The sequence below is a fragment of the Lissotriton helveticus genome, assembly GCF_964261635.1.
Source record: "Lissotriton helveticus chromosome 1_1 unlocalized genomic scaffold, aLisHel1.1 SUPER_1_unloc_19, whole genome shotgun sequence".
NCBI classification, from domain to species: Eukaryota; Metazoa; Chordata; class Amphibia; order Caudata; family Salamandridae; genus Lissotriton; species Lissotriton helveticus.
In genome coordinates, this window is record NW_027611658.1 from 40,529 (window position 1) to 65,879 (window position 25,351).

Consider the following 25,351-nt stretch of genomic DNA (forward strand, 5'->3'; position numbering starts at 1 on the left):
CCATATCCTATACACCACAGCCCTACCCTATACACCACAGCCCTACCCGATACACCACAGCCATACCCTCTACACCACAGCCATACCCTATACACCACAGCCATACCCTATACACCACAGCCATACCCTATACACCACAGCCCTACCCTATACACCACAGCCCAAACCTATACATCACAGCCATACCCTATACACCACAGCCATACCCTATACACCACAGCCCTACCCTATACACCACAGCCCTACCCTATACACCACATCCATACCCTATACACCACAGCCCTACCCTATACACCACAGCCATACCCTATACACCACAGCCATACCCTATACACCACAGCCCTACCCTATACACCACAGCCCAAACCTATACATCACAGCCATACCCTATACACCACAGCCATACCCTATACACCACAGCCATACCCTATACACCACAGCCATACCCTATACACCACATCCATATCCTATACACCACAGCCATACCCGATACACCACAGCCCTACCCTATACACCACAGCCCTACCCTATACACCACAGCCATACCCTATACACCACAGCCCTACCCTATACACCACAGCCATACCCTATACACCACAGCCATACCCTATACACCACAGCCATACCCTATACACCACAGCCATACCCTATACACCACATCCATATCCTATACACCACAGCCATACCCGATACACCACAGCCATACCTGATACACCACAGCCATACCCGATACACCACATCCATATCCTATACACCACAGCCCTACCCTATACACCACAGCCTTACCCTATACACCAAAGCCATACCCTATACACCACATCCATATCCTATACACCACAGCCATACCCGATACACCACATCCATATCCTATACACCACAGCCATACCCGATACACCACATTCATATCCTATACACCACAGCCCTACCCTATACACCACAGCCCTACCCTATACACCACAGCCCTACCCTATACACCACAGCCATACCCGATACACCACATCCATACCCGATACACCACACCCATACCCGATACACCACATCCATACCCTATACACCACAGCCATACCCTACACACCACAGCCCTACCCTATACACCACAGCCATACCCTATACACCACAGCCCTACCCTATACACCACAGCCCTACCCTATACACCACAGCCATACCCTATACACCACAGCCCTACCCTATACACCACAGCCCTACCCTATACACCACAGCCCTACCCGATACACCACATCCATACCCGATACACCACATCCATACCCCATACACCACACCCATACCCCATACACCACAGCCCTACCCTATACACCACAGCCATACCCTATACACCACAGCCCTACCCTATACACCACAGCCCTACCCTATACACCACATCCATATCCTATACACCACAGCCATACCCGATACACCACATCCATATCCTATACACCACAGCCCTACCCTATACACCACAGCCATACCCGATACACCACATCCATATCCTATACACCACAGCCCTACCCTATACACCACAGCCCTACCCTATACACCACAGCCCTACCCTATACACCACATCCATATCCTATACACCACAGCCATACCCGATACACCACAGCCCTACCCTATACACCACAGCCCTACCCTATACACCACAGCCATACCCTATACACCACAGCCCTACCCTATACACCACAGCCATACCCTATACACCACAGCCATACCCTATACACCACAGCCATACCCTATACACCACAGCCATACCTGATACACCACAGCCATACCCGATACACCACATCCATATCCTATACACCACAGCCCTACCCTATACACCACAGCCTTACCCTATACACCAAAGCCATACCCTATACACCACATCCATATCCTATACACCACAGCCATACCCGATACACCACATCCATATCCTATACACCACAGCCATACCCTATACACCACAGCCATACCCTACACACCACAGCCCTACCCTATACACCACAGCCATACCCTATACACCACAGCCCTACCCTATACACCACAGCCATACCCTATACACCACAGCCCTACCCTATACACCACAGCCATACCCTATACACCACAGCCCTACCCTATACACCACAGCCATACCCTATACACCACAGCCCTACCCGATACACCACAGCCCTACCCGATACACCACACCCATACCCGATACACCACACCCATACCCCATACACCACACCCATACCCTATACACCACAGCCCTACCCTATACACCACAGCCATACCCTATACACCACAGCCCTACCCTATACACCACAGCCCTACCCTATACACCACATCCATATCCTATACACCACAGCCATACCCGATACACCACAGCCCTACCCTATACACCACAGCCATACCCGATACACCACATCCATATCCTATACACCACAGCCCTACCCTATACACCACAGCCCTACCCTATACACCACAGCCCTACCCTATACACCACATCCATATCCTATACACCACAGCCATACCCGATACACCACAGCCCTACCCTATACACCACAGCCCTACCCTATACACCACAGCCCTACCCTATACACCACAGCCATACCCTATACACCACATCCATACCCTATACACCACAGCCATACCCTATACACCACAGCCCTACCCTATACACCACAGCCCTACCCTATACACCACAGCCCTACCCTATACACCACAGCCCTACCCTATACACCACAGCCATACCCTATACACCACAGCCCTACCCTATACACCACAGCCCTACCCTATACACCACAGCCATACCCTATACACCACATCCATACCAATACACCACAGCCATACCAATACACCACAGCCATACCCTATACACCACAGCCCTACCCGATACACCACAGCCCTACCCTATACACCACAGCCATACCCTATACTCCATATCCTATACACCACAGCCATACCCGATACACCACATCCATATCCTATACACCACAGCCCTACCCTATACACCACAGCCATACCCTATACACCACAGCCCTACCCTATACACCACAGCCATACCCTATACACCACATCCATACCCTATACACCACAGCCATACCCTATACACCACAGCCCCACCCTATACACCACAGCCCTACCCTATACACCACAGCCCTACCCTATACACCACAGCCCTACCCTATACACCACAGCCCTACCCTATACACCAAAGCCATACCCTATACACCACATCCATATCCTATACACCACAGCCATACCCGATACACCACATCCATATCCTATACACCACAGCCATACCCGATACACCACATCCATATCCTATACACCACAGCCCTACCCTATACACCACAGCCCTACCCTATACACCACAGCCCTACCCTATACACCACAGCCATACCTGATACACCACACCCATACCCGATACACCACATCCATACCCTATACACCACAGCCATACCCTATACACCACAGCCATACCCTATACACCACAGCCCTACCCTATACACCACAGCCCTACCCTATACACCACAGCCCTACCCTATACACCACAGCCCTACCCTATACACCACAGCCATACCCTATACACCACAGCCCTACCCTATACACCACAGCCATACCCTATACACCACAGCCCTACCCTATACACCACAGCCCTACCCGATACACCACATCCATACCCGATACACCACACCCATACACCACACCCATACCCCATACACCACAGCCCTACCCTATACACCACAGCCATACCCTATACACCACAGCCCTACCCTATACACCACAGCCCTACCCTATACACCACAGCCCTACCCTATACACCACATCCATATCCTATACACCACAGCCATACCGGATACACCACATCCATATCCTATACACCACAGCCCTACTCTATACACCACAGCCATACCCTATACACCACAGCCCTACCCTATACACCACAGCCCTACCCGATACACCACATCCATACCCGATACACCACACCCATACCCCATACACCACACCCATACCCCATACACCACAGCCATACCCTATACACCACAGCCATACCCTATACTCCATATCCTATACACCACAGCCATACCCGATACACCACATCCATATCCTATACACCACAGCCCTACCCTATACACCACAGCCATACCCTATACACCACAGCCCTACCCTATACACCACAGCCATACCCTATACACCACAGCCATACCCTATACACCACAGCCATACCTTATACACCACAGCCCTACCCTATACACCACAGCCCTACCCTATACACCACAGCCATACCCTATACACCACAGCCCTACCCTATACACCACAGCCCTACCCTATACACCAAAGCCATACCCTATACACCACATCCATATCGTATACACCACAGCCATACCCGATACACCACATCCATATCCTATACACCACAGCCCTACCCTATACACCACAGCCCTACCCTATACACCACAGCCCTACCCTCTACACCACAGCCATACCCTATACACCACATCCATGCCATATACACCACAGCCATACCCTCTACACCACAGCCATACCCTCTACACCACAGCCATACCCTATACACCACAGCCATACCCTATACACCACATCCATACCCTATACACCACATCCATATCCTATACACCACAGCCATACCCGATACACTACATCCATATCCTATACACCATAGCCCTACCCTATACACCACAGCCCTACCCTATACACCACAGCCATACCCTATACACCACAGCCCTACCCTATACACCACAGCCATACCCTATACACCACAGCCCTACCCTATACACCACAGCCATACCCTATACACCACAGCCCTACCCTATACACCACAGCCCTACCCTATACACCACAGCCCTACCCGATACACCACATCCATACCCGATACACCACACCCATACCCCATACACCACACCCATACCCCATACACCACAGCCCTACCCACCACAGCCATACCCTATACACCACAGCCCTACCCTATACACCACAGCCCTACCCTATACACCACAGCCATACCCTCTACACCACAGCCCAACCCTATACACCACAGCCATACCCTATACACCACAGCCCTACCCTACACCACAGCCCTACCCTACACCACAGCCATACCCGATACACCACAGCCATACCCGATACACCACAGCCCAACCCTATACACCACAGCCATATCCTATACACCACAGCCATACCCTATACACCACAGCCATACCCGATACACCACATCCATATCCTATACACCACAGCCATACCCTAAACACCACCGCCATACCCTCTACACCACAGCCCAACCCTATACACCACAGCCCTACCCTATACACCACATCCATACCCTATACACCACAGCCATACCCTATACACCACAGCCCTACCCTATACACCACAGCCCTACCCTATACACCACATCCATACCATATACACCACAGCCATACCCTATACACCACAGCCCTACCCTATACACCACAGCCCTACCCTATACACCACATCCATACCCTATACACCACAACCCTACCCTATACACCACAGCCCTACCCTATACACCACATCCATACCCTATACACCACAGCCATACCCTATACACCACAGCCCTACCCTATACACCACAGCCCTACCCTATACACCACATCCATACCCTATACACCACAGCCATACCCTATACACCACAGCCGTACCCTATACACCACAGCCGTACCCTCTACACCACAGCCATACCCTATACACCACAGCCCTACCCTATACACCACAGCCCTACCCTATACACCACAGCCCTACCCTATACACCACAGCCATACCCTATACACCACATCCATACCCTATACACCACAGCCATACCCTATACACCACAGCCCCACCCTATACACCACAGCCCTACCCTATACACCACAGCCATACCCTATACACCACATCCATATCCTATACACCACAGCCATACCAATACACCACAGCCATACCCTATACACCACAGCCCTACCCGATACACCACAGCCCTACCCTATACACCACAGCCATACCCTATACTCCATATCCTATACACCACAGCCATACCCGATACACCACATCCATATCCTATACACCACAGCCCTACCCTATACACCACAGCCCTACCCTATACACCACAGCCATACCCTATACACCACAGCCCTACCCTATACACCACAGCCATACCCTATACACCACATCCATACCCTATACACCACAGCCATACCCTATACACCACAGCCCCACCCTATACACCACAGCCCCACCCTATACACCACAGCCCTACCCTATACACCACAGCCCTACCCTATACACCACAGCCCTACCCTATACACCACAGCCCTACCCTATACACCAAAGCCATACCCTATACACCACATCCATATCCTATACACCACAGCCATACCCGATACACCACATCCATATCCTATACACCACAGCCCTACCCTATACACCACAGCCCTACCCTATACACCACAGCCCTACCCTATACACCACAGCCATACCTGATACACCACACCCATACCCGATACACCACATCCATACCCGATACACCACATCCATACCCTATACACCACAGCCATACCCTATACACCACAGCCATACCCTATACACCACAGCCCTACCCTATACACCACAGCCCTACCCTATACACCACAGCCCTACCCTATACACCACAGCCCTACCCTATACACCACAGCCCTACCCTATACACCACAGCCATACCCTATACACCACAGCCCTACCCTATACACCACAGCCATACCCTATACACCACAGCCCTACCCTATACACCACAGCCCTACCCGATACACCACATCCATACCCGATACACCACACCCATACACCACACCCATACCCCATACACCACAGCCCTACCCTATACACCACAGCCATACCCTATACACCACAGCCCTACCCTATACACCACAGCCCTACCCTATACACCACAGCCCTACCCTATACACCACCGCCCTACCCTATACACCACATCCATATCCTATACACCACAGCCATACCGGATACACCACATCCATATCCTATACACCAAAGCCCTACCCTATACACCACAGCCATACCCTATACACCACAGCCCTACCCTATACACCACAGCCCTACCCGATACACCACATCCATACCCGATACACCACACCCATACCCCATACACCACACCCATACCCCATACACCACAGCCATACCCTATACACCACAGCCATACCCTATACTCCATATCCTATACACCACAGCCATACCCGATACACCACATCCATATCCTATACACCACAGCCCTACCCTATACACCACAGCCATACCCTATACACCACAGCCCTACCCTATACACCACAGCCATACCCTATACACCACAGCCATACCCTATACACCACAGCCATACCTTATACACCACAGCCCTACCCTATACACCACAGCCCTACCCTATACACCACAGCCATACCCTATACACCACAGCCCTACCCTATACACCACAGCCCTACCCTATACACCAAAGCCATACCCTATACACCACATCCATATCGTATATACCACAGCCATACCCGATACACCACATCCATATCCTATACACCACAGCCCTACCCTATACACCACAGCCCTACCCTATACACCACAGCCCTACCCTCTACACCACAGCCATACCCTATACACCACATCCATGCCATATACACCACAGCCATACCCTCTACACCACAGCCATACCCTCTACACCACAGCCATACCCTATACACCACAGCCATACCCTATACACCACATCCATACCCTATACACCACATCCATATCCTATACACCACAGCCATACCCGATACACTACATCCATATCCTATACACCATAGCCCTACCCTATACACCACAGCCCTACCCTATACACCACAGCCATACCCTATACACCACAGCCCTACCCTATACACCACAGCCATACCCTATACACCACAGCCCTACCCTATACACCACAGCCATACCCTATACACCACAGCCCTACCCTATACACCACAGCCCTACCCTATACACCACAGCCCTACCCGATACACCACATCCATACCCGATACACCACACCCATACCCCATACACCACACCCATACCCCATACACCACAGCCCTACCCACCACAGCCATACCCTATACACCACAGCCCTACCCTATACACCACAGCCCTACCCTATACACCACAGCCATACCCTCTACACCACAGCCCAACCCTATACACCACAGCCATACCCTATACACCACAGCCCTACCCTACACCACAGCCCTACCCTACACCACAGCCATACCCGATACACCACAGCCATACCCGATACACCACAGCCCAACCCTATACACCACAGCCATATCCTATACACCACAGCCATACCCTATACACCACAGCCATACCCGATACACCACATCCATATCCTATACACCACAGCCATACCCTAAACACCACCGCCATACCCTCTACACCACAGCCCAACCCTATACACCACAGCCCTACCCTATACACCACATCCATACCCTATACACCACAGCCATACCCTATACACCACAGCCCTACCCTATACACCACAGCCCTACCCTATACACCACATCCCTACCCTATACACCACAGCCCTACCCTATACACCACATCCATACCCTATACACCACAGCCGTACCCTATACACCACAGCCGTACCCTATACACCACAGCCGTACCCTCTACACCACAGCCATACCCTATACACCACAGCCCTACCCTATACACCACAGCCCTACCCTATACACCACATCCCTACCCTATACACCACAGCCCTACCCTATACACCACAGCCATACCCTATACACCACAGCCCTACCCTATACACCACAGCCATACCCTATACACCACAGCCATACCCTATACACCACAGCCATACCCTATACACCACAGCCCTACCCTATACACCACAGCCCTACCCTCTACACCACAGCCCTACCCTATACACCACAGCCATACCCTATACACCACAGCCATACCCTCTACACCACAGCCATACCCTCTACACCACAGCCATACCCTCTACACCACAGCCCTACCCTATACACCACAGCCCTACCCTATACACCACAGCCCTACCCTATACACCACAGCCCTACCGTATACACCACAACCATACCCTATACACCACAGCCCTACCCTATACACCACATCCATACCCTATACACCACAGCCATACCCTATACACCACAGCCATACCCTCTACAACACAGCCATACCCTATACACCACAGCCATACCCTCTACACCACAGCCATACCCTCTACACCACAGCCATACCCTATACACCACAGCCATACCTGATACACCACAGCCATACCTGATACACCACAGCCATACCCTCTACACCACAGCCCTACCCTATACACCACAGCCATACCCTCTACACCACAGCCATACCCTATACACCACCGCCATACCCTATACACCACAGCCATACCCTCTACACCACAGCCATACCCTATACACCACAGCCATACCCTCTACACCACAGCCCTACCCTATACAACACAGCCATACCCTCTACACCACAGCCATACCCTATACACCACATCCATACCCTATACACCACAGCCATACCCTCTACACCACAGCCATACCCTATACACCACAGCCATACCTATACACCACAGCCATACCCTATACACCACATCCATACCCTATTCACCACAGCCATACCCTATACACCACAGCCATACCCTATACACCACATCCCTACCCTATACACCACAGCCCTACCCTCTACACCTCAGCCCTACTCTATACAACACAGCCATACCCTATACACCACAGCCATACCCTATACACCACAGCCCTACCCTATACACCACAGCCATACCCTATACACCACAGCCATACCCGATACATCACATCCATACCCTATACAACACAGCCATACCCTATACACCACAGCCATACCCTATACACCACAGCCATACCCTCTACACCACAGCCATACCCTATACACCACATCCATACCCGCCTCATGCGCCATACCCTATACACCACATCCATACCCTATACAACACAGCCATACCCTCTACACCACAGCCCTACCCTATACAACACAGCCATACCCTATACACCACAGCCATACCCTATACACCACAGCCATACCCTATACACCACATCCGCACCCTATACACCACAGCCATACCCTATACACCACAGCCCTACCCTATACACCACAGCCCAAACCTATACATCACAGCCATACCCTATACACCACAGCCATACCCTATACACCACAGCCCTACCCTATACACCACAGCCCTACCCTATACACCACATCCATACCCTATACACCACAGCCCTACCCTATACACCACAGCCATACCCTATACACCACAGCCCAAACCTATACATCACAGCCATACCCTATACACCACAGCCATACCCTATACACCACAGCCCTACCCTATACACCACAGCCATACCCTATACACCACAGCCCTACCCTATACACCACAGCCATACCCTATACACCACAGCCATACCCTATACACCACAGCCCTACCCTATACACCACATCCATACCCTATACACCACAGCCCTACCCTATACACCACAGCCATACCCTATACACCACAGCCCAAACCTATACATCACAGCCATACCCTATACACCACAGCCATACCCTATACACCACAGCCCTACCCTATACACCACAGCCATACCCTATACACCACAGCCCTACCCTATACACCACAGCCATACCCTATACACCACAGCCATACCCTATACACCACAGCCATACCCTATACACCACATCCATATCCTATACACCACAGCCATACCCGATACACCACAGCCATACCCGATACACCACAGCCCTACCCTATACACCACAGCCCTACCCTATACACCACAGCCATACCCTATACACCACAGCCCTACCCTATACACCACAGCCATACCCTATACACCACAGCCATATCCTATACACCAAAGCCATACCCTATACACCACATCCATATCCTATACACCACAGCCATACCCGATACACCACATCCATATCCTATACACCACAGCCATACCCGATACACCACATTCATATCCTATACACCACAGCCCTACCCTATACACCACAGCCCTACCCTATACACCACAGCCCTACCCTATACACCACAGCCATACCCGATACACCACATCCATACCCGATACACCACACCCATACCCGATACACCACATCCATACCCTATACACCACAGCCATACCCTATACACCACAGCCCTACCCTATACACCACAGCCATACCCTATACACCACAGCCCTACCCTATACACCACAGCCCTACCCTATACACCACAGCCCTACCCTATACACCACAGCCATACCCTATACACCACAGCCCTACCCTATACACCACAGCCATACCCTATACACCACAGCCCTACCCTATACACCACAGCCCTACCCGATACACCACATCCATACCCGATACACCACATCCATACCCGATACACCACACCCATACCCGATACACCACACCCATACCCCATACACCACAGCCCTACCCTATACACCACAGCCATACCCTATACACCACAGCCCTACCCTATACACCACAGCCATACCCTATACACCACAGCCCTACCCTATACACCACAGCCATACCCTATACACCACAGCCCTACCCTATACACCACAGCCATACCCTATACACCACATCCATACCCTATACACCACAGCCATACCCTATACACCACAGCCCTACCCTATACACCACAGCCCTACCCTATACACCACAGCCCTACCCTATACACCACAGCCCTACCCTATACACCACAGCCATACCCTATACACCACAGCCCTACCCTATACACCACAGCCCTACCCTATACACCACAGCCATACCCTATACACCACATCCATATCCTATACACCACATCCATACCCTATACACCACAGCCATACCCTATACACCACAGCCCTACCCTATACACCACAGCCCTACCCTATACACCACAGCCCTACCCTATACACCACAGCCATACCCTATACACCACAGCCCTACCCTATACACCACAGCCATACCCTATACACCACAGCCCTACCCTATACACCACAGCCCTACCCTATACACCACAGCCCTACCTATACACCACAGCCATACCCTATACACCACATCCATACCAATACACCACAGCCATACCCTATATACCACAGCCCTACCCGATACACCACAGCCCTACCCTATACACCACAGCCATACCCTATACTCCATATCCTATACACCACAGCCATACCCGATACACCACATCCATATCCTATACACCACAGCCCTACCCTATACACCACAGCCCTACCCTATACACCACAGCCCTACCCTATACACCACAGCCATACCCTATACACCACATCCATACCCTATACACCACAGCCATACCCTATACACCACAGCCCCACCCTATACACCACAGCCCTACCCTATACACCACAGCCCTACCCTATACACCACAGCCCTACCCTATACACCAAAGCCATACCCTATACACCACATCCATATCCTATACACCACAGCCATACCCGATACACCACATCCATATCCTATACACCACAGCCATACCCGATACACCACATCCATATCCTATACACCACAGCCCTACCCTATACACCACAGCCCTACCCTATACACCACAGCCCTACCCTATACACCACAGCCATACCTGATACACCACACCCATACCCGATACACCACATCCATACCCTATACACCACAGCCATACCCTATACACCACAGCCATACCCTATACACCACAGCCCTACCCTATACACCACAGCCATATCCTATACACCACAGCCCTACCCTATACACCACAGCCCTACCCTATACACCACAGCCCTTCCCTATACACCACAGCCATACCCTATACACCACAGCCCTACCCTATACACCACAGCCATACCCTATACACCACAGCCCTACCCTATACACCACAGCCATACCCGATACACCACATCCATACCCGATACACCACACCCATACACCACACCCATACCCCATACACCACAGCCCTACCCTATACACCACAGCCATACCCTATACACCACAGCCCTACCCTATACACCACAGCCCTACCCTATACACCACAGCCCTACCCTATACACCACATCCATATCCTATACACCACAGCCATACCGGATACACCACATCCATATCCTATACACCACAGCCCTACCCTATACACCACAGCCATACCCTATACACCACAGCCCTACCCTATACACCACAGCCATACCCTATACACCACATCCATACCCTATACACCACAGCCCTACCCTATACACCACAGCCCTACCCTATACACCACATCCCTACCCTATACACCACAGCCATACCCTATACACCACACCCCTACCCTATGCACAACAGCCATACCCTATACACCACAGCCCTACCCTATACACCACAGCCCTACCCTATACACCACAGCCATACCCTATACACCACATCCATATCCTATACACCACAGCCATACCCAATACACCACAGCCATACCCTATACACCACAGCCCTACCCGATACACCACAGCCCTACCCTATACACCACAGCCATACCCTATACTCCATATCCTATACACCACAGCCATACCCGATACACCACATCCATATCCTATACACCACAGCCCTACCCTATAGACCACAGCCCTACCCTATACACCACAGCCATACCCTATACACCACATCCATACCCTATACACCACATCCATACCCTATACACCACAGCCATACCCTATACACCACAGCCCTACCCTATACACCACAGCCCTACCCTATACACCACAGCCATACCCTATACACCACAGCCATACCCTATACACCACAGCCCTACCCTATACACCAAAGCCATACCCTATACACCACATCTATATCGTATACACCACAGCCATACCCGATACACCACATCCATATCCTATACACCACAGCCCTACCCTATACACCACAGCCCTACCCTATACACCACAGCCCTACCCTATACACCACAGCCATACCCGATACACCACATCCATACCCGATACACCACATCCATACCCCATACACCACAGCCCTACCCTCTACACCACAGCCCTACCCTCTACACCACAGCCATACCCTATACACCACATCCATGCCATATACACCACAGCCATACCCTCTACACCACAGCCATACCCTCTACACCACAGCCATACCCTCTACACCACATCCATACCCTATACACCACATCCATATCCTATACACCACAGCCATACCCGATACACCACATCCATATCCTATACACCACAGCCCTACCCTATACACCACAGCCCTACCCTATACACCACAGCCATACCCTATACACCACAGCCCTACCCTATACACCACAGCCATACCCTATACACCACAGCCCTACCCTATACACCACAGCCATACCCTATACACCACAGCCCTACCCTATACACCACAGCCCTACCCTATACACCAAAGCCATACCCGATACACCACATCCATATCCTATACACCACAGCCATACCCGATACACCACATCCATATCCTATACACCACAGCCCTACCCTATACACCACATCCATATCCTATACACCACAGCCCTACCCTATACACCACAGCCCTCCCCTATACACCACAGCCATACCCGATACACCACATCCATACCCGATACACCACACCCATACCCGATACACCACATCCATACCCTATACACCACAGCCATACCCTATACACCACAGCCCTACCCTATACACCACAGCCATACCCTATACACCACAGCCCTACCCTATACACCACAGCCCTACCCTATACACCACAGCCATACCCTATACACCACAGCCCTACCCTATACACCACAGCCCTACCCTATACACCACAGCCCTACCCTATACACCACAGCCCTACCCTATACACCACAGCCCTACCCTATACACCACAGCCCTACCCGATACACCACATCCATACCCGATACACCACACCCATACCCCATACACCACACCCATACCCCATACACCACAGCCATACCCTATACACCACAGCCATACCCTATACTCCATATCCTATACACCACAGCCATACCCGATACACCACATCCATATCCTATACACCACAGCCCTACCCTATACACCACAGCCCTACCCTATACACCACAGCCATACCCTATACACCACAGCCATACCCTATACACCACATCCATATCCTATACACCACAGCCATACCCTATATACCACAGCCATACCCTATACACCACAGCCATACCCTATACACCACATCCATATCCTATACACCACAGCCATACCCTATATACCACAGCCATACCCTATACACTACAGCCATACCCTATACACCACAGCCATACCCGATACACCACAGCCATATCCTATACACCACAGCCCTACCCGATACACCACAGCCATACCCTATACACCACATCCATATCCTATACACCACAGCCATACCCTATATACCACAGCCATACCCTATACACCACAGCCATACCCTATACACCACATCCATACCCTATACACCACATCCATATCCTATACACCACAGCCATACCCTATATACCACAGCCATACCCTATACACCACAGCCATACCCTATACACCACAGCCATACCCTATACACCACAGCCATACCCGATACACCACAGCCCTACCCGATACACCACAGCCATACCCTATACACCACATCCATATCCTATACACCACAGCCCTACCCTATACACCACAGCCCTACCCGATACACCACAGCCATACCCTCTACACCACAGCCATACCCTATACACCACAGCCATACCCTATACACCACAGCCATACCCTATACACCACAGCCCTACCCTATACACCACAGCCCAAACCTATACATCACAGCCATACCCTATACACCACAGCCATACCCTATACACCACAGCCCTACCCTATACACCACAGCCCTACCCTATACACCACATCCATACCCTATACACCACAGCCCTACCCTATACACCACAGCCATACCCTATACACCACAGCCATACCCTATACACCACAGCCCTACCCTATACACCACAGCCCAAACCTATACATCACAGCCATACCCTATACACCACAGCCATACCCTATACACCACAGCCATACCCTATACACCACAGCCATACCCTATACACCACATCCATATCCTATACACCACAGCCATACCCGATACACCACAGCCCTACCCTATACACCACAGCCCTACCCTATACACCACAGCCATACCCTATACACCACAGCCCTACCCTATACACCACAGCCATACCCTATACACCACAGCCATACCCTATACACCACAGCCATACCCTATACACCACAGCCATACCCTATACACCACATCCATATCCTATACACCACAGCCATACCCGATACACCACAGCCATACCTGATACACCACAGCCATACCCGATACACCACATCCATATCCTATACACCACAGCCCTACCCTATACACCACAGCCTTACCCTATACACCAAAGCCATACCCTATACACCACATCCATATCCTATACACCACAGCCATACCCGATACACCACATCCATATCCTATACACCACAGCCATACCCGATACACCACATTCATATCCTATACACCACAGCCCTACCCTATACACCACAGCCCTACCCTATACACCACAGCCCTACCCTATACACCACAGCCATACCCGATACACCACATCCATACCCGATACACCACACCCATACCCGATACACCACATCCATACCCTATACACCACAGCCATACCCTACACACCACAGCCCTACCCTATACACCACAGCCATACCCTATACACCACAGCCCTACCCTATACACCACAGCCCTACCCTATACACCACAGCCATACCCTATACACCACAGCCCTACCCTATACACCACAGCCCTACCCTATACACCACAGCCCTACCCGATACACCACATCCATACCCGATACACCACATCCATACCCCATACACCACACCCATACCCCATACACCACAGCCCTACCCTATACACCACAGCCATACCCTATACACCACAGCCCTACCCTATACACCACAGCCCTACCCTATACACCACATCCATATCCTATACACCACAGCCATACCCGATACACCACATCCATATCCTATACACCACAGCCCTACCCTATACACCACAGCCATACCCGATACACCACATCCATATCCTATACACCACAGCCCTACCCTATACACCACAGCCCTACCCTATACACCACAGCCCTACCCTATACACCACATCCATATCCTATACACCACAGCCATACCCGATACACCACAGCCCTACCCTATACACCACAGCCCTACCCTATACACCACAGCCCTACCCTATACACCACAGCCATACCCTATACACCACATCCATACCCTATACACCACAGCCATACCCTATACACCACAGCCCTACCCTATACACCACAGCCCTACCCTATACACCACAGCCATACCCTATACACCACAGCCCTACCCTATACACCACAGCCATACCCTATACACCACAGCCCTACCCTATACACCACAGCCCTACCCTATACACCACAGCCATACCCTATACACCACATCCATATCCTATACACCACAGCCATACCAATACACCACAGCCATACCCGATACACCACAGCCCTACCCGATACACCACAGCCCTACCCTATACACCACAGCCATACCCTATACTCCATATCCTATACACCACAGCCATACCCGATACACCACATCCATATCCTATACACCACAGCCCTACCCTATACACCACAGCCCTACCCTATACACCACAGCCATACCCTATACACCACAGCCCTACCCTATACACCACAGCCATACCCTATACACCACATCCATACCCTATACACCACAGCCATACCCTATACACCACAGCCCCACCCTATACACCACAGCCCTACCCTATACACCACAGCCCTACCCTATACACCACAGCCCTACCCTATACACCACAGCCCTACCCTATACACCACAGCCCTACCCTATACACCAAAGCCATACCCTATACACCACATCCATATCCTATACACCACAGCCATACCCGATACACCACATCCATATCCTATACACCACAGCCATACCCGATACACCACATCCATATCCTATACACCACAGCCCTACCCTATACACCACAGCCCTACCCTATACACCACAGCCCTACCCTATACACCACAGCCATACCTGATACACCACACCCATACCCGATACACCACATCCATACCCTATACACCACAGCCATACCCTATACACCACAGCCCTACCCTATACACCACAGCCATACCCTATACACCACAGCCCTACCCTATACACCACAGCCCTACCCTATACACCACAGCCCTACCCTATACACCACAGCCATACCCTATACACCACAGCCCTACCCTATACACCACAGCCATACCCTATACACCACAGCCCTACCCTATACACCACAGCCCTACCCTATACACCACAGCCCTACCCTATACACCACAGCCATACCCTATACACCACAGCCCTACCCTATACACCACAGCCATACCCTATACACCACAGCCCTACCCTATACACCACAGCCCTACCCGATACACCACATCCATACCCGATACACCACACCCATACACCACACCCATACCCCATACACCACAGCCCTACCCTATACACCACAGCCCTACCCTATACACCACAGCCCTACCCTATACACCACAGCCCTACCCTATATACCACATCCATATCCTATACACCACAGCCATACCGGATACACCACATCCATATCCTATACACCACAGCCCTACCCTATACACCACAGCCATACCCTATACACCACAGCCCTACCCTATACACCACAGCCCTACCCGATACACCACATCCATACCCGATACACCACACCCATACCCCATACACCACACCCATACCCCATACACCACAGCCATACCCTATACACCACAGCCATACCCTATACTCCATATCCTATACACCACAGCCATACCCGATACACCACATCCATATCCTATACACCACAGCCCTACCCTATACACCACAGCCATACCCTATACACCACAGCCCTACCCTATACACCACAGCCATACCCTATACACCACAGCCATACCCTATACACCACAGCCCTACCCTATACACCACAGCCCTACCCTATACACCACAGCCATACCCTATACACCACAGCCCTACCCTATACACCACAGCCCTACCCTATACACCAAAGCCATACCCTATACACCACATCCATATCGTATACACCACAGCCATACCCGATACACCACATCCATATCCTATACACCACAGCCCTACCCTATACACCACAGCCCTACCCTATACACCACAGCCCTACCCTATATACCACAGCCCTATCCTATACACCACAGCCATACCCGATACACCACATCCATACCCGATACACCACATCCATACCACATACACCACAGCCCTACCCTCTACACCACAGCCATACCCTATACACCACATCCATGCCATATACACCACAGCCATACCCTCTACACCACAGCCATACCCTCTACACCACAGCCATACCCTATACACCACAGCCATACCCTATACACCACATCCATACCCTATACACCACATCCATATCCTATACACCACAGCCATACCCGATACACTACATCCATATCCTATACACCATAGCCCTACCCTATACACCACAGCCCTACCCTATACACCACAGCCCTACCCTATACACCACAGCCATACCCTATACACCACAGCCCTACCCTATACACCACAGCCATACCCTATACACCACAGCCCTACCCTTTACACCACAGCCCTACCCTATACACCACAGCCCTACCCGATACACCACATCCATACCCGATACACCACACCCATACCCCATACACCACACCCATACCCCATACACCACAGCCCTACCCACCACAGCCATACCCTATACACCACAGCCCTACCCTATACACCACAGCCCTACCCTATACACCACAGCCATACCCTCTACACCACAGCCCAACCCTATACACCACAGCCATACCCTATACACCACAGCCCTACCCTACACCACAGCCCTACCCTACACCACAGCCATACCCGATACACCACAGCCATACCCGATACACCACAGCCCAACCCTATACACCACAGCCATACCCTATACACCACAGCCATACCCTATACACCACAGCCATACCCAATACACCACATCCATATCCTATACACCACAGCCATACCCTATACACCACCGCCATACCCTCTACACCACAGCCCAACCCTATACACCACAGCCCTACCCTATACACCACATCCATACCCTATACACCACAGCCATACCCTATACACCACAGCCCTACCCTATACACCACAGCCCTACCCTATACACCACAGCCCTACCCTATACACCACATCCATACCATATACACCACAGCCCTACCCTATACACCACAGCCCTACCCTATACACCACAGCCCTACCCTATACACCACATCCATACCCTATACACCACAACCCTACCCTATACACCACAGCCCTACCCTATACACCACATCCATACCCTATACACCACAGCCATACCCTATACACCACAGCCCTACCCTATACACCACAGCCCTACCCTATACACCACATCCATACCCTATACACCACAGCCGTACCCTATACACCACAGCCGTACCCTCTACACCACAGCCATACCCTATACACCACAGCCCTACCCTATACACCACAGCCCTACCCTATACACCACAGCCCTACCCTATACACCACATCCCTACCCTATACACCACAGCCCTACCCTATACACCACAGCCATACCCTATACACCACAGCCCTACCCTATACACCACAGCCATACCCTATACACCACAGCCATACCCTATACACCACAGCCATACCCTATACACAACAGCCCTACCCTATACACCACAGCCCTACCCTATACACCACAGCCATACCCTATACACCACAGCCATACCCTCTACACCACAGCCATACCCTCTACACCACAGCCATACCCTCTACACCACAGCCATACCCTATACACCACAGCCCTACCCTATACACCACAGCCCTACCCTATACACCACAGCCATACCCTATACACCACAGCCCTACCCTATACACCACAGCCCTACCCTATACACCACAGCCATACCCTATACACCACAACCATACCCTATACACCACAGCCCTACCCTATACACCACATCCATACCCTATACACCACAGCCATACCCTATATACCACAGCCATACCCTCTACAACACAGCCATACCCTATACACCACAGCCATACCCTCTACACCACAGCCATACCCTATACACCACAGCCATACCTGATACACCACAGCCATACCTGATACACCACAGCCATACCCTCTACACCACAGCCCTACCCTATACACCACAGCCATACCCTCTACACCACAGCCATACCCTATACACCACCGCCATACCCTATACACCACAGCCATACCCTCTACACCACAGCCATACCCTATACACCACAGCCATACCCTCTACACCACAGCCCTACCCTATACAACACAGCCATACCCTCTACACCACAGCCATACCCTATACACCACATCCATACCCTATACACCACAGCCATACCCTCTACACCACAGCCATACCCTATACACCACAGCCATACCCTATACACCACAGCCATACCTATACACCACAGCCATACCCTATACACCACATCCATACCCTATTCACCACATCCATACCCTATACACCACATCCCTACCCTATACACCACAGCCCTACCCTCTACACCTCAGCCCTACTCTATACAACACAGCCATACCCTATACACCACAGCCATACCCTATACACCACAGCCCTACCCTATACACCACAGCCATACCCTATACACCACAGCCATACCCGATACATCACATCCATACCCTATACAACACAGCCATACCCTATACACCACAGCCATACCCTATACACCACAGCCATACCCTCTACACCACAGCCATACCCTATACACCACATCCATACCCGCCTCATGCGCCATACCCTATACACCACATCCATACCCTATACAACACAGCCATACCCTCTACACCACAGCCCTACCCTATACAACACAGCCATACCCTATACACCACAGCCATACCCTATACACCACAGCCATACCCTATACACCACATCCGCACCCTATACACCACAGCCATACCCTATACACCACATCCATACCCTATACACCACAGCCATACCCTATACACCACATCCATACCCTATACACCACACCACATCCATACCCTATACACCACAGCCATACCCTCTACACCACAGCCCTACCCTATACAACACAGCCATACCCTATACACCACAGCCCTACCCTATACACCACAGCCCTACCCTATACACCACAGCCCTACCCTATACACCACAGCCATATCCTATACACCACAGCCATACCCTTTACACCACAGCCATACCTGCCTCATGCGCCATACAGTCAGGGCCCTTGCATCCCTACCCTATACACCACAGCCATACCCTATACACCACAGCCATACCCTATACACCACAGCCATACCAGATACACCACAGCCATACCCTATACACCACAGCCATACTTGCCTCATGCGCCATTCAGTCAGGGCCCTTGCATCCCTCCCCTATACACCACAGCAATACCCGCCTCATGCACCATACAGTCAGGGCCCTTGCATCCCTCCCCTATACACCACAGCCATACCCGCCTCACGCACCATACAGTCAGGGCCCTTGCATCCCTACCCTATACACCACAGCCATACCCGCCTCATGCGCCATACAGTCGGGGCCCTTGCATCCCTACCCTATACACCACAGCCATACCCTATACACCACATCCATACCCTATACACCACAGCCATACCCTATACACCACAGCCATACCCTATACACCACAGCCCTACCCTATACACCACAGCCCTACCCTATACAACACAGCCATACCCGATACACCACAGCCATACCCGATACACCACAGCCATACCCGATACACCACAGCCATACCCTATACACCACATCCATACCCTATACACCACAGCCATACCCTATACACCACAGCCATACCCGATACACCACAGCCATACCCGATACACCACAGCCATACCCTATACACCACATCCATACCCTATACACCACAGCCATACCCTATACACCACATCCATACCCTATACACCACAGCCATACCCTATACACCACAGCCATACCCTATACACCACAGCCATACCCTATATACCACAGCCATACCCGATACACCACATCCATACCCTATACACCACAGCCATACCCTATACACCACAGCCCTACCCTATACACCACAGCCATATCCTATACACCACAGCCATACCCTATACACCACACCCATAACCGCCTCATGCGCCATACAGTCAGGGCCCTTGCATCCCTACCCTATACACCACAGCCATACCCTATATACCACATCCTACCCTATACTCCACAGCCATACCCTATACACCACAGCCATACCCTATACACCACATCCATACCCTATACACCACAGCCATACCCTATACACCACAGCCCTACCCTATACAACACAGCCATACCCTATACACCACAGCCATACCCTATGCAGCACAGCCATACCCTATACACCACATCCATACCCTATACACCACAGCCATACCCTCTACACCACAGCCATACCCGCCTCATGCGCCATTCAGTCAGGGCCCTTGCATCCCTCCCCTATACACCACAGCCATACCCGCCTCATGCGCCATACAGTCCGGGCCCTTGCATCCCTGCCCTATACACCACAGCCATACTCTATACACCACAGCCATACCCTATACACCACAGCCATACCCTATACACCACAGCCCTACCCTATACACCACAGCCATACCCGATACACCACAGCCATACCCTATACACCACATCCATACCCTATACACCACAGCCATATCCTATACACCACAACCATACCCTATACACCACAGCCATACCCGATACACCACATCCATACCCTATACACCACATCCATACCCTATACACCACAGCCATACCCTATACACCACAGCCATACCCTATACACCACATCCATACCCTATACATCACAGCCATACCCTATACACCACATCCATACCCTATACACCACAGCCATACCCTTTACACCACAGCCCTACCCTATACAACACAGCCATACCCTATACACCACAGCCATACCCTATACACCACAGCCATACCCGCCTCATGCGCCATTCAGTCAGGGCCCTTGCATCCCTCCCCTATACACCACAGCCATACCCGCCTCATGCGCCATACAGTCCGGGCCCTTTCATCCCTGCCCTATACACCACACCCATACCCTATACATCACAGCCATACCCTATACACCACAGCCATACCCTATACACCACAGCCCTACCCTATACACCACAGCCATACCCTATACACCACAGCCATACCCGATACACCACAGCCATACCCTATACACCACATCCATACCCTATACACCACAGCCATATCCTATACACCACAACCATACCCTATACACCACAGCCATACCCGATACACCACATCCATACCCGATACACCACATCCATACCCTATACACCACATCCATACCCTATACACCACAGCCATACCCTATACACCACAGCCATACCGTATACACCACAGCCATACCGTATACACCACAGCCATACCCTATACACCACATCCATATCCTATACACCACAGCCATACCCTATACACCACAGCCATACCGTATACACCACAGCCCTACCCTATACACCACAGCCATACCCGATACACCACAGCCATACCCGATACACCACAGCCATACCCGATACACCACAGCCATACCCGATACACCACAGCCATACCCTATACACCACATCCATACCCTATACACCACAGCCATACCCTATACAACACAGCCATACCCGATACACCACAGCCATACCCTATACACCACAGCCATACCCTCTACACCACAGCCATACCCTCTACACCACAGCCATACCCTATACACCACAGCCCTACCCTATACACCACAGCCATACCCTATACACCACAGCCCTACCCTATACACCACAGCCATGCTCTATACACCACAGCCATACCCTATACACCACAGCCCTACCCGATACACCACAGCCCTACCCGATACACCACATCCATACCCGATACACCACAGCCCTACCCTATACACCACAGCCATACCCTATACACCACAGCCCTACCCTATACACCACAGCCCTACCCTATACACCACAGCCCTACCCTATACACCACAGCCATACCCGATACACCACATCCATACCCGATACACCACATCCATACCCCATACACCACAGCCCTACCCTATACACCACAGCCATACCCTATACACCACATCCATACCATATACACCACAGCCATACCCTCTACACCACAGCCATACCCTCTACACCACAGCCATACCCGATACACCAC